The sequence below is a fragment of the Marmota flaviventris genome, chromosome 5 (assembly GCF_047511675.1).
Source record: "Marmota flaviventris isolate mMarFla1 chromosome 5, mMarFla1.hap1, whole genome shotgun sequence".
Classification (NCBI taxonomy): Eukaryota; Metazoa; Chordata; class Mammalia; order Rodentia; family Sciuridae; genus Marmota; species Marmota flaviventris.
The window spans coordinates 56830876-56854322 of record NC_092502.1 but is presented as its reverse complement, the minus strand read 5'-3'; the positions used below and the strand labels follow the sequence as shown (position 1 = coordinate 56854322).

General features: G+C 40.7%; 1 protein-coding gene across 2 annotated transcripts in view; it reads left to right on the top strand.

The window, feature by feature from the left end:
• Positions 1–23447, top strand: part of Marchf3 (membrane associated ring-CH-type finger 3) — a 178164-nt gene that overhangs the window by 1786 nt on the left and 152931 nt on the right. Inside the window, exon 1 of one of the 2 annotated variants that reach the window (XM_027949356.2) lies at positions 22517–22723. The exons of the other annotated variant lie outside the window; for it this stretch is intronic. The gene's annotated coding sequence lies outside the window, so the exon portion shown is untranslated. Of the gene's footprint in view, positions 1–22516; positions 22724–23447 lie in introns of those variants that run through there. 2 annotated transcript variants of the gene reach the window in all.

Sequence of the window (23447 nt, the reverse complement as noted above, 5' to 3'; positions counted from 1 at the left end):
TAAAATCACATCACTGCAATTCCATCTGTAATGAAATTCTTTCATGAACTAGTTGGATAAATTTGGACATTATCGACCACTAGATTTTAATTTGATCACTATGATTTAGTCTTAGAAATTATAGAATACTGGAGCTAACAAATCTTAGATGTTGTCTTCATTTTATACATGAGGAGGAACCTAAAATTCATCAAAGACTTAGCCTAAGATTGGTCACCCAGCCAGTTAGCTGGTGGGCTGGGTCTTGCCTCATAGTCCTGAATACCAGCTGAACTCTCTGCAGGGGTCTCGTTGTGTTATTTCAATACAGCATCCCTAACCACTCTGGATCCAACATAAATTTGCAAACAATTTAAGTCCTCCAAAGTGACAATAGAAAAAAAAAATCTTAAATAGAGATGTTTATAATTTACAAGTTTGTGGAACACATTTAGAGATTATAAATATTTGTTGAGCTCTGTAGTAGGCAGAATTCTAAGGACCCTAGTGACCTTGCTCTTATATAATTCCCTTCCCTTTAAGTGTGGGTGGAAATATTTCTGCTGTGATTATGTTACATTATATGGTGAAAGGAAAATTATCCTGGGTGGGCCTGATCTAGTTAGGTGAACTTTTAGAAGCAGAGAGTGCTGGCCAGGTGGTTTCAAAGAGGAAAATAGAATGTGCTCCAGCTAACCTGAAAACAAGCAAACATCCATTACTGCCTAGTGGGGCCCCATGGCAAGAAACTGTGGGTGGCCTCTAGGAACTGAGTAGTTCTTGAACAACAGCCAATAGGAAAATGGGGATATCAGTCCTACAGTTTTGAGACAGTGAATTCTGTCAGTAATCAATAAGCTTAGAAGAGAACCCTGAGTGCCAGATGGGAACTACTGCCATGGCCAATGTCTTAATTTCAGCTTAGTGAGGCTCTAATCAGAGAATCCAGCCACATGCCTAGACTTTTGATCCACAGAAGCTGTAAGCTAATAAACGTATGGTAATTTTCTGTGTAACATGTCCTTACAACATTGAAGTACAGTGTTGGGTGGTGAGAGCAGCAGTGAAAAAGGCACAGCCCTTCCTTGTGTTTGAGGCACTCACTGTCTGAAGCAGGGAGAAACAAATTGATAAAGCACAGCAACATAGTGCAGTGAGGGCTGAAACTGACACATGGAAAATGGTACAGTGGATTAGGAAAGTAGCAAGAAAGCTTCACAGGAAATTAGACTTCAGCTGAGTCTTGATAGCTGTACAGAAGCTTTGTAGGAGGCTCTGGTGTAGGGAAAGTAGGGAGTGTCTTCCATCCTGAGGGAGGAACATAGGTAAACTCTGGAGGTGTGGAAGGGCATGGCACAGTCAGGAAATGGGAAGTGGCTTTTTATGACAGAAATGAAGGAGAAGGGAGTTAGGAAGAGGAAACTGCAAGATGAATTGGGCTCTGCATTGTGAAGACCTGAGCTACTATGCTTTTTTCCCAGCAGATCTGCCATTGCTTCCTGCCTTCAACCAGAGTCAGCCCTCCCAGTTCCTGATTCCTGTGGATAGCTGAGTTCTCTAGCCCCATCTATTGCAGTCCTTCTTTCAATCATTTAGCACACTGAGTGCAACAGTACCCTGTAGTAGCTCTGCAGGACAGTTATCCACTCAGTAGAATCAGAAGGCACCATAAACAAGGTCCCTCACATGTGAGACTAGGTAATCTGTGTTCTTTACAGCCTTCTCCAGGCAGGGTGAGAATTATGTGGACCCTGGGTCCTAGGGTTTCTGATCCTTCTCTTGGGCCCCCCTTGGGAAAGTCCTAATAGTTTGTCTCCTCAGGGAAGAGGGGAAGAATCCATTCAAAAAGCAGAGCTAGCTGGAGGTTTGTTCTTCTTGGGCACTACTTTTCTGAGTGTAACCATGTGGTTACAGTGTATAGGAAATACAGAGACAAAAAGTAGAGTAGTACTTCATTCCAAACAATAAAATTCTGCCATTCACATATTTTCTTACAGGATGTTCAAACTAAAGTATTGGTTAAAGCACCAAGAAATAATGTGTGATACTTTCCAGGAAACACTGTGTCTCCTCAAGGAGTGTTAGAGATTGGGGAAAGGATATTGAGAGGGTTTTTAATTTGTGTAAAGAAATATGTGCTCTCAGTTCCCACCAAAGTGAAAGGTTGGGAGTCACCTCACACCAAGACAGAGGGATATAAGTGGGTCTCATCAGAAAGCTGGATGTATGTCCCTGGGTAGAAAACACAGTGGTCTGACTTTATCTTGAGCAATCACACAAAAAGTGGGCTAGCAAGCATCTTCAGTATAGTTCAGGCAGCTGTTATTGCTTCAAGATTGTCCAGGGGAAGAGTGTGTGTGTGTGTGTGTGTAGTGGGGGGAGGGGGGTTTCCTCCTGGATTGTATGTGGGCCAACCATGAGGGAGGGCTCCTTCAGTGCAGGCAGGCCTCAGAAGAGGAGAAGCAGAAGGGAAACACCAGGTAACTGGGCTGAGAAGTTTGCTTCACTGGAACACATTTGCACAAAGGGAACAATGGGCAAGACACCACTAGCAATGGCTGCAATCTCCCAAAAACCACAACAACCTATACAAAATATGATCTTCTTTAAACATTTAACAGGTCCAGGAAAGAGGAAGACAGCTTATAGCTCCAGTGTTCAGATAAGAATATTCCCACCGCTTCCCATTTCTCTTTCCTTCTCCCATCCTACCCTGGAAGGATCAAAAGTTTCCAGGAGCAAGCAGAGAAGGACCTTCCTCTTCCTCAGCTTTGCACTTGCACATGGCTTCTCATGGGGAAACTGTTAAGACTTAATTTTCAATCAAGTCCTAAGTTTTTATTATGACATGAAATCAGATGCACTAAACATGGTTGGAAGTGACTGTGGGACCTTCTGTTGCATAAGAATTCTGAAGAGTCCTGACATTGACTGGGTTTCTAAAAAAACATTCTAAACAGGAAAAAAAAAATAATCTGAATAAATTTATAGAGATAATGAGAGACCTAAGTAAAGATGCTTTCTGATAGTATCTCATATTCAGAATATTGATTAAATATGCCTAATATTCTTTTTAACCTATTAATCTTCAATAAATTTACTTATTTGAGAAAGGAATATGGTGATGTGACTAAGAATCCTGGAGATCTTCAGCATTTCCTCTAGTCCCCATCACTGGCAAAAGGAAAGACAAGTATCTCAAATCATGGCATCTAAAAGGTAGTTTGATTATCCCACTATTAACAAATATTAGAAAAATGTTATATCAGTTACTGCAGTAATTTGCGTGTGGTATTTGTAGCTGAGACTATTTTCCCTTTCTGAAATTATGTTTACAAGGGATCAATTTGTTCTTACATAAAGATTAAGTTTCACATCAGAAACTCATTATTAACCTTTCTTTCTTCCCCCTTAAGCTAATGCTTTAAGAACTGGAATAAACAGTGAGTTTGGGACTTCATTTTGCTGCCCTTAGCATCATCACATTGCTTCTTTCTTCCAGATGTCTCATCATAACATTATAAGGGCTTACTGGAACATATAATTGTTAGTTTATTGCAGGAAATAGGGGTTCACTCAGACTAGAGCTTTTGGTTATATTTTGTTTTAATTGCGCAACAATCTTATGAACATGTGAAGTAGAAAACACAATGTGATTAGGCTTCAGAAAGTACAGCTAAAGAACCATCAGACACTGAGACATCCTTTTCACAACTTCTTTCTTATCCTGTTCTCTCTGGGCTTCCAGCTCCCCCGCTCACACAATATCCACATCCCCATAACTGCAGCCTGCTCATGCCTGAACTTTGTTTTTAGCAAAACAGTGGTCTGAACAGCTTCAGACTAGCTTCTCTCAGCTTCTCTATTCAAAAATTCCAAAAGGAAAATTTTACTCAGCTTCTATTTAACAATCAGTCATCCAAGTTATAGATTGGCTGACCAAACCTATGGAAGAATTGGGACAAATGCCAATTCCTGGCCCAGTTGGCTATGAGTGCCAAGATAATGAAGGATGCAGAACATAATCACTGCCCATTCATCAGAGACTGGAAGCCGGGCAGGCAACAATCAGTAACCTGGTATACATCCAAAATTTTGAGTGTGTCATTCTAACATATTCGAGAGAAGTTGAGAACAGAGTGGTAAGTTCACTTATATCCTATCCATGGAAATAATGAGGATTTGAACCAAGAAGTTAGACAGAACTATAAGTAGTTTTTAAATCTGAGTTTGACAGAAGTTCATAGACTGGACTGAGGAGAGGATGGTGGTGGAGGAAATAGAAAGTCTGGGATGACTCCCACTCTTCTTGCTCTGGCTATTGGGTAAAACCTAGTACTTGCTCACTGATAGAGAATTAGAGAAAGAAAATTTGGTTTTGGTTGTGCTTGGTGGATATGAAAGATAAGACATAGTGAATTTGCCATGCTGTGGGACATCCAGGCAAAGATAAAAGTTGGAAATGCAAAACAGGTTTGGGCTTGAGTGCATGTATGAGAGCCTACAGAATTTAACTGGAACTGTATCCACCTAGCATATTAGGAGAAAAAAGCAGGCTAGCACTAAGCCCGGGGGAATACTAATCTTGACCCATGGGAACAGAGGAAGTTTCCAGTGAAGGAAAAAGAGAGTGAGATATGATGGAACTGAAAATGAGAGAAGCTCATCCAATTTCTATTAGATGATGACTTTGGTGATTTGATAGTAGCAGGCACACTCAGTGCACTAGGAATAGAGCAATAAAAAAGATAGCCAGAGTTCCTACTCTCAGAGACCTACATTCTAGAAGTAGAGACAAAGATATCACATCAATAGAAAATAACTGTATCTTGAAAATCGGGGGAGACGCTTTTCCTAGAGTAACTGAAAGCCTCAAATATCCAAGGAGTTAGGATAGGGACGGAAAAGACACTGGGTTTGAAACTAAGAAATCAGTCTGCTATAGGCTGAATAATAGCCCCCAAAGATATTCAGGTTCTAATCCCCAGAACCTGTGAATATTATTTATATGCAAAGGGAACTTTGCAGTTAAGGCTCTTGAGGTGAACCCTACAGAACTATAAGAAAATAAATTTATATTATTTTAAGCTATCAAGTTTATGATAATTGATACAGCAACAATAGGAAACTAATAAAAAATGTTGACCTTAGAACAATTTTGGTAGGAAGAAGAGAAAGAGACTGAAAGAAAATTGTAGTAGGTTGATAAGTGAAAGATTTAGAAGGTATCCATCTGCTAGGAAGTTTTATATATTATAACCTTCAGGATATGACAGAAATCCATGCTGACCACAGAGGCAAAGATAACAGAATGACCTCATGGGATAAATTTGGTTTAGGCACTAAATTTTTGCATTTTACCACTCCTCTCAAAAATTTTTTTTAAAAAATGACTCCAAAGCTAAATGTCTAAATTTTAAAACCTAGAAGGTATAAATCTTCAGGAAAAGGGAAACATAATTATAGAAAATATAGAGAATATCAGCATATAGGAGCAGTTCCAGCCAATAAATTAGAGGCAATAAGAAGAAATCCCGCCATAGACTCATACTGACAGTCAAAAGCATCCCTTCCTCGAGTTGAAATACTTTATTTGAACTATTCCTGATAGAAAATTTACTATCAATTACAACTTTTCTTAATGATTGGGATCACCAAAAAGTAGAGAGGACAGGAGATACAGGCAAGTTGAGCCTGTGACTTCACTGTGCTCCTTGCAATGCACCAATAGGACCTGACTCCCCTCAGAAATCATGACAGCCTAGGTGCAGGATTGCACTGCACAGAAGGCCCTGCAACCATCCCAAGTCTTCATGACAAGGTCACTGAGACAGGAGAAAGGAAAACGATGTTTGGAAAACACTTCCCTCAAAAATGGGTTTAAATGTACAATATTATGGGACTATGTTAAGTGACAACTGGAATCTCCTTTATCCAAGGCAGCTTTTCTTGACTATGTAAATGAGGTACTGATATATGTTCTTGGTTATGAATTTAATGCTAAGAAGAGAAAATGGGCATTGATTCATAACCTGGTGAATAAAAAGACTTTGGAAGTTAGGAAAGAACTGCCAGAGGAATGAAATTTGGGAATTTAACTCCATGTCCCCCTGTATTTTCTTTGTAAAATTATTCTCAAAATTAAACCCGTATCACTCTCAAGATCCGTGTAGATTAAGACATTTAGAAACCACAGATCGTGGGATTTATTCCCATTGTGATTGCTGGCTTCTAGTATCAGTCTCTTGTTCAGCATGGTAGCTTGTCTTGCAAACTAACAAGAGCTGTGAATTTGGCAAGAATCCTGCTCTGTGAAGCATATTCAAGTTAAGGGTTTTAGCAATGTCAGATTTCTCTAAGTCAGTAATAAAGAAAAGGTTGCCAGGGCAGAGGATGCCACTGAATCCTCACCTAACAGCACAAGACAACCGCTCAGCTGGCAGGTGCAGGCTGACACATTCAGGGTGGTCATGACCTTCGATTTAGTCTTTCAAATCTCCTCAACTTACCAAATAACTTTAGTGGATAAACTTAATTTAGATATGTCCCCCTTTAACTCTATTCATATATTGTGGTGTTTTTCTATTTATGGAAAACATAATATTGTACTTCTTTATATGTTTTATTAACTGCCCCCATAGTGAAACCCAATGATGACTTCAAGAGAATAAAGGACACTGCTGACGTTCTAACTAAATTGTCCAGAGAAGGAAGGAAGAGTAGAACAGATGATTACAAATACTTAGGAAGAAACATCACTTTGCCACTGGTGCAGAGCCTGTAATTATGTGCAATTCCCTACTTAGACTTTTTAGCTATGCTGAACGTTGAAAAAACTAAATGGTGGGAGGAGAAAAGAGAAAGGGGGAAATTTAAACAATCAACATAAATGTTCATTTAAATGGAGACATTGCCTCACTGTAAGGGGGCAGTTAAGGATCTGGTAGTCCCCCTAGCATGCTATTATTAAATCACTTTTTTTTAAAACCATGGATTTGGGATCCTTATAAATCTTCATTTATTTTGAAGTCAAGAATGGTTCCTTCTCTTCACAAAACATGATCACTTTTCATTGATATTTTTTTAATGCTGTGACTGGTTTTTGCATATCTGGAAAAGATAAATCTTCAAGCCTTGGAAATAAATCTTCCTTTTCCTCCCTGCCAAATCCATAATATGATCCTTTTCTATCACTGACAGCAGCATCAGATAAGTGGACGTGCCTTGCTTGGTTAGAAGTGTACTGTAATTTTCAGCAGGAACAAGAATGTAGTTATAGACCCAGATTAAGACATGTTCAGCACACATGGTTACAGATTCTTTTTAATTGTTTTAGAGGTATCCTCTTAAGTCCCAATTTGATGATGGGAATGCTTATTCAAGGGCCAACATTCTTCCAAATCAAGTGTCCTACAGAAAAGAGAGATAAAATCTTCACGATGTGAGCTACAGCAGGAGATAAAATGACAGGAAACTAGATGAATACAGGGGCTTGGCCTTTTCAGATTCCTCTGGGCTTCCCTCATCCCTCACACTGGAAATAAGTTTATACTTGAATAGGTGCTCAGAACAAACTGGGGAGGGAAGGCAAATCTGAAGGTGAGTCCAGCTTTTCATTACTGTAACAAATACCTGAGATAATTAACTTCAAAGAGGAAATGTTTATTTTGGCTCACAGTTTTAGAGGTTTCAATCCATGGTTGCTTGGCCCTATTGCTTTTGGTCCTGTAACAAGGTCACACATCATGGCAGAGGAAGCTGCTTGCTTCATGACAGTTAGGGAACAAAGAAAGACAGGGACAGGCTGAACTATCAATGGCTCCTCCAGGAGCCTGACCACCCCCCATACCCTAACTTCCTGTCACTAGGCCCCATCTCTTTTTTTGTTGGGGGTGCATTATAATCATACATAATAGTGGGATTCATTGTTAAACGTTTGTACCTGCACACAATTTAACAATATAATTTGGTCAATATCCTTCCCAGCATAGGCCCTACTTCTTCAAGTTTCTACACCTCCCAATAGTGTCATGGGCTGGTGAGGAAACCTTTAACACATGCATTTGGAGGACATTTCAGACCCAAACTATAGCAATGGCCAAACCATGAAACTATTCAGAAGTATCTGAAAATTAAGTTTGAAATTCTACTATAGTACCAGTGTTTTTGTTATTATTTGTCATTATGTTTAAGTAAAAGGTGTAATAAAAAAGAAATGACAGTTATACTACACAAAATTGTATATACGTTTTCTATTTTCCCCATCTCTATTTTTAAATATAATTTTTTATTTTACTCTTTCAGCAATCCCATGATATAAGACAGTTGGCATTATTATCCTTAATTGTGAGATGAAAACAGTGAAGCTCAGCAAGGTGAAATGAAATTTACAAGGTCATGCATTGAGTCAAAGACAGCCCAAGGGAAAATAAATAACCATTTGTGCTCTTATTTAATCAAAAACATTTACCATTCTGGCTTTAAGCATCCCTTTCCTTCTCCCTTTGGTGGTTCTCTTTAAACCTGATCCCTCACCAACTGTGGAAGGAGATGAATCCATGTTCAGAGTTGCAGAGTAATGTTTAAAGTTCCCCCAACAGGTGGGTTTTCACTGCTTACCCTGTTTAAGCCTGTGATGCAAGTTCCTTGAAGGTGGCTACTGGGCTTTTTCCCACTTGAGACTATTGTAATTAGCTCCACTAACAACTGTGATTGAACCATGTCATAGTCATTATTTACTGACAGGCACAGATAAGCACATCTCAGTAAGTGGTGCTCTAAATGGTGTTATCTGCTTGGTAAACTCCTATAAGGCACTTGCCAGGGACACTGTTCTCAAATTCTGCTAGCAGCAGGCAGTGTCATTGCAACACTTTCCAAAGCTCACAAAGGAGGCCTTAACAGATCCTCAGGGAGTATACTACTGTGCCCTGGAAGAGGCTATTTCTATTTTGACCTTGCCCAGGGTCTGGCTGCCCCTCCTTCTAATGGGAAACATAGGTGTGACCTTACATGATTAAGAGAAAAGGCGTCTTTGTCTCCCTCATCCTTGAGATTCCATGGTTTCAGATCTTACCTATCAGAACACTTGTAAGTGAAAGTTAAAATGTATGATACAATCAACCTATACTTTTCAAAGCCTGTACTCTTTTTAGAATCAAAACAAAATGCTATTTATGAACACCTGCTGGTGAGGACCAAGCCAAGAGGCAGTGTGGGCGTTGGATAGGAGGTGTTGCCCTGGCAGTAAATCCAAGTTGCTCACACCAAAGGAAGTGTTTCTAGGGAAGCTGTCTGAGCAAGAGGTAAATACTTAGTTGTTTAGAAAAGGCCATAAATTAATGTTTCATCTCCAACAAGGGAGGCTCTGCTATGAGAGTACTCACAGAATGATAGGATAGTATTTCCCTCTTCAGTCCACCCTTGATTCACAATACACATTCCTTTGTTAAGAAACTAAGGCTCTCTGTAATCAAATCCTTGTCAACAAGATATTAAAGAGCTATGATCTGGCTGTTAGATGTCATTTAAATAATAGTATTTGCATTATGAGGTGTGTGTGTGTTTGTACCAGAGGTAGAATCCAGGAGTGCTTTACCACTGAGCTACATCCCCAGTCATTTTTATTTTTTATTTTGAGACAGGGTCTGGCTAAGTTGCTAAGGCTGGCCTCAAACTTGAAATCCTCCTGCCTCAGTCTACCAAGCTACTGAGATAATAGGTGTGTGCCATCATGCCTGGCTGTGTTAGGATACTAAATAGCAAATCAAAAAAGGACCTAAGCCATTATGTGGTCTCAAACTGGGTTATATATACCCTGTATTTTCTCGCCTCCTCTCCATTATCAATGTTCTATGATTCTACTTCTTAACTGTTTTCTGTCTCCTGTTTGTATCCTCACTGCTATTGTCATACTTGAGGCTTCATTATCTCTCACCTACACATTTCAATAGCCTTGCTTCCTAAGTGGTCTTTCTTGCTCACTGCCCTTCCATACCCTCTTCTATCTACCTCATGACCATCTCTAATTACCCTTCCTGATCAGGCCATTCATAATCACTTAAGGCATTCCATGCCTACAAAAATGAAAAACAACCTTCAGCAGTAAAAGTCCTACATCTAACCCCATTTACTGCATCCTTTATGTATCCTAAACTGTATCTCTATTCCAGATAATTTGCCCTTGCATGAAGGCACCATCACTGACTATGTCTTTGAGCATGACTTTTCTCCTTCCACCCTGGGCACCTTAAAAAAAAAAAATCACTTTTTTGACTCAGCTCAAAGGCTAGTTCCTTCAGGAAATTTTATGCCACTTTTTTAAAAAATTCAAATTAATTAGTGACTCCTTCCTCCAAGTTTGTATAGTTAGATCTGTTTATCTATCTATCTATCTATCTATCTATCTTATTGAGAGACATAATTCCCAGACAAAATGATTTACTCATTTGAAGTGCACGACTTAACAATTCTTAGTATAGTCAGCAGAGCTATGCAATTATTACAATTAATTTTGAACATTTTCATCACCCCAAAAAGAAACCAGTTACTTTAAAAGTCACTCCCCATTTTCTTTCAAACTTATCCAGCCCCCAGCAACCTCTAATCTATTTTCTTTCTCTGTAGATGTCCCTGTTCAGGACATTTAATAAAAGTGGAATCACATAATATGTGGCCCGCCCTTTGTGACTGGTTTCTTTCACTTAGCATAATGATTTTAAGGTTCATCCAATTGTAGCATATGTATGAGTGCTTCATTCCATTTTATTGTTGCATAGTTGTTCATTGCATGGTTTTACCACATTTATTCATTTATTAGTTGATGAACATTTGAGTTGTTTCCACTTACATAAATAATGCCTAACACTTTGGTTTTACATTTTGATTATAATTTAATATGTATTTGGTTGGTTGGTTGGTTTTGCCACTTGATTATAAACTCCTTGTGGCAAAGATCATTATTTTTACTCTGAAATCTCCACATAGCAGGTATTCAACCATGTTTGACAGATGGGTGAATGGGCATGTACTATAGGTTCTTACTATGTGGATTATAAATAAATACAAGATACTCAGAATTAAAACTTTAAAGTGGACCCAGAAATAACCCAAAACCATGTTTGTAGTTGCTCTTGGCCTAACCAGGGTTATTACTGTAGTCTAGAGTAGTGGCTCTTGATTCTGACTGAGGATCAGAATCCTCCATGGAGCTTTTTAAGGCACAGATGATCTAGGCCCCATTACCCAGATTATGATTTTGTGGGCTGCATTAAGGCCCAGGTACTCTCATGTTCTAAAAACTTTGCAGACATTTCTCATATATAGCCAGGTTCAAGAATAACTATTTCAAAAGTCACTGTGCGGTTAAAAAAATTAATCTTATAGAGTATATATGAGACCTTACTCCTGGAGAATGTTTTACCCATCCTAGGATCATACCCACTAATACCACCTAACATTTATAAGCACTTTTTATTTGGAAAGAGCTTTGCAGTCATCTTTTATTATCTAGGCTTGTATGCTGGGTGACCTTGTACAAATCACATAATCCCTTTGTGTCTTAAATTTCCTCATATGTAAACTGTAGGCAGTAATACTGACCCACCCTCAAAGGGTGATTATAAAGACTAATAGGGGATTGTAAATCATTCAGCAAACATAAAAATGTTACATGAATGCTTATTAGACAGGTATGAAGTTCTAGTCACAGCCTTTTAAAATGAGACAAATATCAAAATAAACACTTCATAGGCTTTCCTGTAACCTTCCTCATCATTTCAAAGATCTTTTCCTAACACCAAAGTACAGTAATTCTTCTTCACCACCAAGACTAATAAGCAGATACAGTGTGCAGTCATAGGAAAGACATGTCCAATCATGGCAATAAATAAGTACATAAAATAGCCCTGAAATAAATGTGCTATTCTGCTATTTATCATTTTTAATGCAATTAGAGATTATACCTATAAATATACTCATCTGAAAAATATTCTTAGAAAGCATATATTCATGTTCACAAAAGTGTTTAAGCTGACACTACTCACTGACACTTGATGTTAAGCCTGAGTTGTTTTCTAGTTTATTGATAAGTCCTGTATAGTAATATTGAGCTTTTTCTCATTTCTTCTATTTGATTGAAAGAATATGTGGTCAAAATGACACCTTCACAACTCTTTCACATTGGGAAAGGGTGAGAAGGCAGATATAGGGAAAGAATATCTAACCTTGGAATTAAGGGCAGGTCTCATAACAATGTTGACCCACAACTAATTGCACATTTGTGCTACATACTCAGCTTCTTGAAAAAATGAGGCAGAAAACAAATATGTTTTTTCTTCTTTCCCATTTTGCTGTGAAAGGGTCACATATTTCAAAGTGCCAGGTCCATTTTAGGTATGTCAATTCATTTACAATTAAATGGTTTCTGTGACTCTGAATGAGAATTAGTGCCCTCCCAGTAGCTGATGTGAGCCATGAACCATAAGCAAGTTTCTTTCTGGGCCACTTGACTTTGACCATGCTCTTTCCTCTTTGGGTCCCTCAGGGTTTAGATTATAGTCCCAAGGCAACTGACTTCTTTGTTTAAGCTCAGGACTTGCTAATAACTAAATTCTATATATATACATTATATATATATATATATATATATATATATATATATATATATATATAGTTATTATTATTTAATACTAGTCTTTGTGGATAAAACTCTAGTGCTTGCTGTGGAGGCTGCCAATAGTCCCTTGAGATGCCTATGTCGTTGCCGTGGGTTCCCTGAGTCAGGGCAAGCCGTCAACCTCTCCATAGACTCCCAGGGTTTGGTCAGCTGACATACTAGTTTCCTGGAGACTCCTAGTCTGGCTTTCAGCAGCTGGCAAATTAAAATGCCATTTTTACTTCTCACACAACATTTTCCTGCTTGCGACAGCTATTAGACCCTGATCAGAATTCAGAAGCTCTGGTGGAAAGAGCTTCAATGCAGTGAGCCACATTGGTTGGGGAAATTATCTATTATGCACAGTTATTGTTTTAAAAATAGGTTAATTCCAGCATATTTCTACCTCAGTAATCTTTGAGAATCTCAGCATTTTTGCTGAACTTCTGAGTGGGAGAAAGAGCCACATAGGCTTCATTTCAGTAGTTCGAAGAAATTAATACTAATACAGCCTTTTCAATGGGATTCACTTAAGTATTCTTAACACTTTCGTCCATCAATATGGAAAATACCTAGAAGTGTGCATGGTGGATTTTTCCCCTGTAAAGATATGAAAATGATTACAATAAGTTATATGATTTCTTTTGAGATTTTCAAAATTTTGTCTTCCCTATATCTCAAGGTAAATGTTCATTTGCTTTACAGATCTAGAAGTTGAGGAATCATTAATTCATTCCATCTTTTTCCTCAGTGAAACACAGTCCACCTGTGTTTACCTCATTGCCCTCCTTGAAATCAGAGAAAAGGGTCATGGGATTTGAAAGATAGGGCAGCAATAGGTTCATTTTTTTTTTGGCCTAAAGCTTGTTTTTCATCTTTCAAGGGGGAACCTTAGGCTCTTATCTGAAACTTAATCACACTTGCATGTTAACTTTGCTTTCTTTCAACTTCCTAAAAAATAAAATAAAAAGAAGAAAAAAACACTCAACCATTTACTTGCGAGTCTCCATAACTTGGATTAGAAAGTACAGTCTGCTAAACAAGGCACTGGAGGGTTGAGCTATAAGGAGAATGTTGCATATTGAATTAAAGATTTCAAATTTCCACATTTTGATGGTTTCCCAATTTTCTCTATGTAGAAGGTCAACAATAGCCCAACACTTGTGGTAAATATTTGCTTTAGAGAAAGACTTTTCTCACTGATCATAGACAGGAATTTTCCAAAAATATTATTCCTCAAAACCTGATCAATGAGAAGCACCCTATTAACAAATGTTAAATTTTTCTGTTTTAATTTTTATGTCACCTAAGTAACCACCCACCTCCTCAGAGCCTCTCTTTATTTTCTTATGGATATATTTAAATAAGCAATCTGTTTTCATTCTAAATATTTTTTGGTTTAATGATAGATAGTACTCCTGTCACTTGGATTTTAGTTTTATGATTAAACATTAAAAAATGCAAATTAGTAGCCTGTACCAAAAGCTATTTCTTGATGGGCAACACTTCAAGCTGGCATGGGTCCCTTATAGAGCACTAAGATAAATGGGTTAGGTTGCAGGGCTAAGGCGAAAGTTTTAGGGACCAAATTGACTAACTCCAGAGAAAGATTCTGTCTTAGTGGAAAGACTGAAAGCAGAATGTATCAAAGATACCCATAAGACCAACATCATCAAAATGACAATATTTGTTGTAGGCCAGAAAAATAAGGGCAAATATCCTTTGTCTTTCTTTTTAACCCAGAACTGCCTTTAGACATAAAATAACCTACATGTTAAGGAATTAATTTTATTTCCCTTTATGTTCCTCACTAATTCTGGGAAGATAGTTAGCTGTAGTGAGGGGCACATTATTGGATGGCTATCCTGAATATCTTATTCAGAATCTGCATCTGTTATTTCCATTCTCTGTAGAAGTTTATGAATAACACATCTGTCAGTTATGAGCCATACGATTTTTTTAACTTAGTTGTAGATGAACACACAGTATATTTATTTACTTTTATGTGGTGCTGAGGATTGAACCCAGTGCCTCACACATGTGAGGCAAGCACTTTATCACTGAGCTACAGCCTCAGCCCTAAGCCATATGATCTTGTGCACAAGTCTCAACCTTCAAGTATATCAGCTTTGTTTATCCACTAAAAGAGGAGTTATAACATGTATCTTTTTGGAATGATGTACAGTTTTAAAAAGCCAATGTGTGGGAAAATACTGTAGACTAAGCATATATTAGCACTTTGTCTAACACATGTAGAATAATGAGTGAATGTGAGAAGTCAGAAGATGAGTCCAATCCCCAGTACCCACAAGCTGAAATCCATATATTTTTGCGGGGCATTCAGTGACCTGGAAAAGCTGCTCCTCCTCTTACTCTCCAGCCCTTTCCCCGTAACTGCTGTGCTATAGTCAGACATTCTCCAGGATGTCTTGAATTTGCCTACCTTCATGTCTCTGTGTCATTCCCACCTTCCATGACCTCCATTTATACGCATCTTCAAAGGGTCTTGAATCCCACTGTCTTCAGGAAGCTTATCAAACTCTCACTTTCTTTAAATCTTTGTCCTTGGTGTCTGGAATGTTCCTAAATGATAAACCACTTATTGCACCAGCAGACAGCAAGTTCTGCCAGGCAGAGGTCAAGTAGAGAGTACCCATCTGTGTGCACTGCCACCACATAGATGCTGGTGCTCTGCCAAGAGTGGTGCTGAATAGATTGAATGAATGAATGATTTCTCACCCTGCCCCTATGGTGCTCTTGGACTAAACACCTTGCCTCTTTCAGTCTCAGTTGCCTCAGCTATGAACAGAGGATAACAGCATGGATGTACTCCTCAGGTGTGTGTGAAGAATAAACCAATGACTGGAAAGCAATTTGAAAATGTAAAATGAAATGCTATATATAAATTTTACATAATCAAAATCATTTTCCTCTGTATTATGTTTTATTTGGCTTTATATCTTCAAATCTTTTGTGGGTTTCAGAATTTCACAGATGCAATACCATTCACATTAGCACCTAGATTCTCTTGGGTAATAAACAATTTTGTGTATTATACTTTTCCCTGGCATGCTTACATGTGAATCTGTCATAATTGGGGTATTCATAATAACTAATGATATGATTCATTTCAAAAGGATAATCCATTTTTTTCACTGTTTGGCTGGTCAGTTATTCCAATATTGCTTCCTCAAGGGAACTAATTCCCACAAAGTCTAAAATCCAGTTGATGAGTACATGGTTTAGAAGCCCAAATATTTTAGGAGCTTACAATGAGACTTGGAAAATGATTTGGGGTTTTAAAGTACCACTCATTTTCTATCACTCTTTTTGTCCTAAATTCTAAGTCCCTATGTTGCTTTATTGTGATACATGTGCAACCATTGCAACTTGGCTTCTGAGGTATCGGGGAAGGGGTAAATTAGCTCTTTCCATATGAAAGCAAGGCAATGCTAGTTTAAGATGGTATTTTCATCTTTAATATGTTCAAGAAAGATGATGTCCATAGAAAAATAAATTTTCCTAGAATATCTCTAATTCCTATAAAAAGAGGATTTTTATTTTTAGTACATAGCAGGATATTATTCCTTGAATAGTCCTTCAACTTAGATAGGAACTCTAAGGAAGAGGAGATGGCAGCAATATTATAAGCTTATCATGAGGATCAATTAAGTCATTAGATGTAGAAGTTTAAAAAGAGCATAACACCTAGTAATAAATACGAAGAATTATTATCAGTAGAGATAGGCCCTGTGCTAGGCTCTCATTTGAACTTCAAAACAACCTCATGAGACAAACCAAATCACCTCCACATCCACTCCATTTGGTTTAGAGAAGCTAAGTCACTTGCCCAAGATCTCACTTGTCCAAAGCCCATACTCGTCACACATGGAGAACTTCCTCCTGTTTTTATTGTATTTGTGATTGTTAATTTTATGTGTCAACTTGACTATGCCATGGAGTGTTTAGATTAAATATTATTTCTGGGTGTGTGCGTGTTTCTGAATGAGATTAACATTTAAACAGGTGGAATCAGTAACATAGATTGCCTTCCCCAATTTAGGTGGGCATCATTCAATTTACTGCGGCCTTTAATAAAACAAAAAGGCAGAGGAAGTAGGAATTCAACCCTTTGCTTCCTTTCTGTCTGCTTGACTGGGACATCAGTAATTTCCTGGGATTTATACCATCCTATCTGCTCACCTGGTTCTCAGGCCTTCTCACTTAGACTAGTGTTAAATCACTGAAGGGTCTCAGGTTGTAGACAGCAGATTCTGGGACTTTTCTTTGCAAAACTGTGTGTGTGTGTGTGTGTGTGTGTGTATACATATATATGTATATGTATATCCTATTCCTTGTTTTCTGGAGAACCCCACTAATAAGAGTCTCTTCTTAACACCCTGACCTCCTTCCACCCTGACCTCCACACATGGCACATAATCCTCCATTTCCAAATGGCTGTCTAGTCCATTAGGGCTATTCATTTTATTACTAAGTTTTAAAACTAGGAGTATTTTTTGAAGTCTCTTGTGGTGGAGTTCTGGACAGTCTGTCTAGTTTTATATCCAGCTATCATTCCAAAGTCATTGTGGTCTCCTATCAGTTGTCTTCCGTGGCATCAATTCTTAAGAAGTTCAATGTAGTTTTTCTTCCAGGGAATGTATGATAAAATCCAAAATTTTTGTGGAAAAATTTCCCTTCCCTACTCATTTCTGTTAGCACATTTTAGCTTAGTTGGACTTGTGGCAATATAACTCTCAATGGGGAAGTTGCTTTGGCTTTCAAATGTAATGAAATAGCATTGTTTGGTAGGTGGTATCATACTTGCTACAGATACCATGCCAGAAAAATTTCTCTGTTATAAAAATATCTCCTAGTTGCTGTATACAAACCAACACCATTTAGTTTGCCCAAAATACCTACATGGTATTTTGTAGTCTATTCATCAATTAATATTTCAAAGTGCCCTTTTTATTAGTTATCTCTCTCATCTCCAAAATTGGTCAGAAGTATCACTGCAGTGTCATAGATGGGAAACTAAATATGAAAGATAAATGACCTGGGCAAGGTCTCAGAATGAATTCATAGAGGAGCTGGTATTAGAACCTGTAGCTTATGATAGGAATTTAGAAATAAACTTCTTTTTCTTTCTTTCCTCCTTCCCCTTCCCCTACCCACCTTCCTTCCTTCCTTCCCTCCTCCCTCGCCCTTCCCTCCCTCCTTCCTCCCTTCCCTCCTTCCCTCCTTCCCTCCTTCCTCCCTTCTTTCCTTCCTTCCTTCCCTCCTCCCTCGCCCTTCCCTCCCTCCTTCCTCCCTTCCCTCCTTCCCTCCCTCCCTCCTTCCTTCCTCCCCTCCTTCCTCCCTTCTTTCCTTCCTTCCCTCCCTTCCTTCCTCATTCCTCCTTTCTTTCCTTTCTTCCTTCCTTCCCTCCTTCTTTCCTTCCTTCAGTAATTTCCTGGGATTTATATCATCCCATCCTACTGGTGATTGAACCTAGAAGTCCTCTACCATTGAGCCACAACCAAGCTCATTTTATTTTGAGACTGGGTCTTGCCAAGTTTGATGAGGCTGGCCTCAAATTTGTGATCCTCCTGCCTCAGCCTCCTGAGTTGCTGGAATTGTCACCACATATGCCACCACATCCAGGCAACAATGTAGAAATTTCTGCATTTCTTTGACAAGATCTTTAATGCAAACTGTTCAAGATGTAAACAATTTTAAAAGCAAATCTATGTTGAGAGAGGTGATAGGAATGGAAAAGAGGGAAAAATACTATTCACTTATGTAAAATTTTCCTCAACTCTAGGTTTGCTTTTTGTTTGGTGACCCATTCCCATTTACAGCTTCCATGTGGTAATTGAAGAAAGATAGTAAAGGGCCTTTTCCCCTCATTTACATTTATGGAAGGTCAAGAATCTAATGACTGAAATAGATAGAAATTTAGTGTATAAAGAACTGTTCAGAGTACTCTGTTTTCCCATCTCAACCTCACTTTCTCCTCCTTTTCAAAAATCAGTTTTATTATAAGCACAATGCACTTAGTCTTTGTAACCATTGTCATGGGGTCCCCCTTGAGCAACTAAACAAAGTAGGCAAATTCTGCCACCATTGTTGACCAAGGAAGCATGGGGAAAAGGAGGTTATCAGAAATGCTTACCACTAAAGCCACTCAGATTAGAAGCCATCAAATTGAGAAGGTTTGAAAATATTGTTTTAGTGTCAGAGAGGGATGATAATACCTGAAGATAACTTTATCATTCACAAAGGAACCAGCCCTATTTCCATGATTCCACATGAGTCTTCTCATCCTCAAGTCATTCCAGAAACTTCCTGATTCCTTTAAGTGAAATAAATTTCCTTTCATGCAAAAGGTTGGAAGTAAGAAAATAACTTCCACATCAGTTTTTTTAAAGACAGAGAGAAGAGAGAAGAGACAGAGAGAGAGAGAATTTTTTAATATTTATTTTTCAGTTTTCATTGGACACAACATCTTTATTTTATTTTATGTGGTGCTGAGGATCAAACCCAGCGCCCCGCAAAAGCCAGGCAAGTGCGTTACCGCTTGAGCCACATTCCCAGCCCCTCCACATCATTTTTTAATGGTTTTCTGTTTGTTTCATACATATTAGTGTGAGTTCTCAGGAACAGATCTCATTTTCCTTTGTAGAATATCAAGCTCACCCAAACTCAAAAGATTACAGCTGGGGTTAGGGATTTAGCTCAGTGGCAGAGTTCTTGCCTAGCATGCATAAAGTGCTGGGTTCCGTCCTGGGTCTTGAAAAAAATAAATGTAAGAATAAATGTAAGTCTTGTGTTCAAGTGATGAGCTTTTGTTGAAAACCAATTATAACAAAATAAATTGTAGAAATATGAATGTAGCCCAAATATGCTCTTTTCTGTCATGTACTCTAAAAGAGAAAATGAAATCTGCTACTTGACAAAGAACCATGGACAGACCTGTCTGTATGAAACAAATGAAAAAACTTAGAAATTGGGACATGAAAGTTACCTAATTCTAACTTATTTCACAAAGGAAATTTCCTTTTTCCATCATCTAACATAAATACTTTGGTAAGTTTAGTCACCAGCCAGTCCTTGGCTCCTATTAACCAGGTGATTTGAAAAATAATCAGTATCTGTGAAACACCTTCACAGGATGTGAAAATGATAAGCACTTTTGGCAGACTTTGTCTCTAGTTTTTGTTTGGTGACTCAGGAGTGTAGGGAGGAAAATCCAAAGAAATATATTCTTTCCCCTGAGAATTCCAATCAAGGATGATGCTTCATGGTGGGTTTCAATGGAAAGCTTACAGAGGTTTATGAAAACAAACAGAAGAGCGCAATTTTTAAAAAATGATCAAAGTGAAGTTTTTCTGCTTGCTATAGATTTTTAACATCCCCTAAAGGCCCATGTATAAAAAGGTCATTCCCCAGCCTGTGGCACTACTGAAAGATGGTAGAAGGTAGGGCCTACTTTAAGAAGCTTATTCCATTGGAGATTGTGCTCTTGAAGGGGATATTGGGAAGCCGATCTCTTCCTCTCTCTTTGCCTCCTGGACACCATAAGGTGAGCAGCCTTGTTCTATCCCATGCTCCCACCATGAAGTACTCTGCTGCTACTGACCAAAAGAGGTCAAGTAATAATGGACTGAAACCTCTGAAGGTGCAAGCCAAAATAAACCTTTCTTCCTTAAAGTTGATTTTCCCAGATAAAATTTTGTCACAGTGATGAACAGCGAACATACTGCTAGAACCAGGATAGGAAGTAACATCTTCTCCTAAGCCTTCCCTTGTTCTGTCTGGCACCTCCAGCCCTGTTACCACACCCCCCACTCATCCCAACGTTGGCAGATACTTAATGTGTATTTCATTCATGTGGTCTACATCTAATTCTTTGTGGACAAGGGTCATTCTCCTCAGTCATGCAGCAGCATACTGAGTAATCCCTAGAAATTAATAAGGATGGTCTTCCTCATCTGTACCAGACCTCCTGTTCACTAGGCAAGTAGGGGTTTAAATATGTACCATTTAGGCATCACTTACCAATTTTTTTAGGGCTGCTAAGTACTGTCCAGGCCCTATTCTTGCCCTTTTGATAGCCTACCTATGAACCTTCCCCCACTGAGAAGGGGATCTGAGGAGACTCATTGAAACTCAACCCAGCAGAGAGCTCATCAAAGAGCTGCAGCCTTCCCTACCACAGGGCCATCTGCTTTCCAGTCACAGGCCAGTCCTTTGCCTTTCTTTTCCCTAGTGACCTCATTAGAACCTTCTTGTGAGAGGTCAGCTGTGATGCAGGACCTTATGGATGGCCATTAAAATAATTCCTGAGGCTCCCTCACATATTAATAGTTCCTTACACTAAGAGACTAAATTCTAAAGGACTTATGGAATTCAAGAGAGACAATGCTCTCAAGGGCTTGAGCTAGAAGCAAAAGGATGGGGAAGGGGTGGGGGGTTGTCTCTGCAGGTGTCAGGGTGCTAGGAAGTTTGGTCTCTTTCTTGTCTTGCATTCCTATATTCCTACTAACATGGGTTGGGTGCCTATCTATGGCAGGTGCAGTTTTAGGCAGAGGCTCCTCCCACCTGGAGCAGTCTAGGGCTCACTTACATTATAGGCCTTAGATGGAAAGTAAGAGCACCCAACCCTCTGCTTTTGATAATACATTTGCACGTGTATGTGTGTGTTATACCCAGGATGAGGGCTTAAAATGAGAAGCAGCAGTGACCCGGACAGCTAGGTGGGCTAAATCCGCAAAGCCATATTCCAGAGCTGTTCTGCGATAAGTGATCCGGATAGCTCAGGCTACTGATGCCCTCTTATTGATATTTCTGAGATGGCTCCATGTCTCCCTCCCAGCCTGGGAGGTGGAAACACATAGTGGGACAGATATGGCTCCTCAGCAGCTTCCTGACCACAAAGATGGATGATCTTGGTCCCTCGAGAATCCTGGTAGACCCAGAAGACAGTCACAGAAGCCACCCCTGAGGATGCTACTCTGAAGGTCAGCCCGCCTGAGAGGGGGAGGGTCTTGCAGATTCTGGCGCCTTCCAGCACTGGTGCCTACTCCTGGTCACGGCTCTGAGCTAGTGCCCCGGACGTCATGTGTAGGGAAGAAAGGACCTAGGCACCTGTAAGGTTTCCTAAGACAGTGGTGTGGAGGGCAAGAGTGAGGAGGGGGGCCTGTACTGAACTTTTCGTGAGGTTTCTGGAGCCCGTGTTTTGTTTCGGTGATGATAATCTTTAGATCAAGATCAGGACGTTTTCCAGGGAGTCCGGGGCTCTCAGTCTCTGGCCCAGTCTTCCACTGGTGGCTGGGTCCTGGGCCTCACCTTCTTTGGGTCCTCTGCTTCCTCCGACGGCGGGGGCTCCTTTGGAGCAGCCACGTTCCGCGCCTCTGGCAGGTTCCAGATACAAGCGTAGTCAACCGGGTCTCTGCCTGCGCTGCGGTTGGGCTTCTAGCCCCACAGTACGCCGACACGTGATGGCTCTGGGGCCTCCCGACCTCTCTCGGCTAGGGGGCTTCAGGGGCCGCCGCCTCCCTCCTGAAGCGTCCAGGTCCCACTGCAGCAAGCCATGCAAAACCCGCCAGCAGCCACCACACTTTGCAGTAGCCAACTTCGCCGCCGCCAGAGAATACCCCGAGCCAGTCCTTGGCCGCACGCGATTGGATAGTGTCTGCGGGGCGGGAACCGGTGCTAAGCACAGCCCGCGGTCGTCGAAGGTGCTGGCGCCGCCACGATTGGCTGTCGGCTCCATCAGTCACGGGTTGATTGACGCCCCGCCCCTCGAGGCCGGCCCGGGTCTGGCTCCGCCCCCCTTACCGTCCGGTCCCGCCTCCCTCCGGAGCCTGATCTGCTCAGCCCGGCGTTCCGCCTCATTCGCTGATCAGGTCCGCGAATTGTCAGCGCGCTCCGGAGACTGCTGAGCCGGGGCGGCCGCCTGGCTTGCGGTGCTCCCTTCGAGGTGCGGGTCAGATTCAGTGTGTCCTGGCCCGCCGGGGCGTGGGAAACAACCGGTTCGGGGCAACTTGGAACTGAGAACCTGCAGAAGGGGCGTCGGTCTGTGATCGGGACTCGGCAAGGAGGGTGAGTGGCCGCGCGCAGGGCGAGCGGCTCCTCTCAGCGCCGTTCCGCGGCCGGCGAACCGAGAGACCGGACGCTTCCTGGCGTTAGTCTGTCGGTCAGTCAGAGCGTGGCCGCTGTGGGAGGTCAGATGGGCGAAATTTACTCAGTGCCAATATGCCCACTCCCGAACTTGTTTTCAAAGCATCCCAACTCGGCCCCGAACGCGATTCGGTGTACGCACCAACTTGGCGTAATTGCCATTATTAGGTCCGGACGCGTCCCCTGTCCCTCTGCGGCGGCGACATCGCGCAGGGGGTCGGCTACCGTGCCCTCCGGTGTGCGGACAGCAGTTCCTAGATGACGTGCGGACGGGTGCCTCAAACATTAACCGGCGTCCCAGCCGGTGCGGTGCGGTAACCCGGCGTCGGCATCTGAACCCGTGGGCTGAGCGAGCGTTCGTGTTCTGGGTGGGTCTTCAGCCGCCAGAAATTGGCCAGCCGGGTGGGCACCACAGCGGGGGCTTCAGTGCTTTGCAGATGGAAAGGAATTGACAGCTCTGCTGGACGTTAAACTTTGTAAAGTAATTACTTCCTATCAGCAGTTGAATCCGCTCCCCTCTTGAGGGGCTCCAACCTCCGAGACATCTACCCGCAAGATGTGTCTGAGGGACTTAATTAGGAGCGGGGTGGGGGTGGGGGAGCTGCTGTGTCTAACACTGCCTCAGCCCGGGAGAGACCAAGGCAAG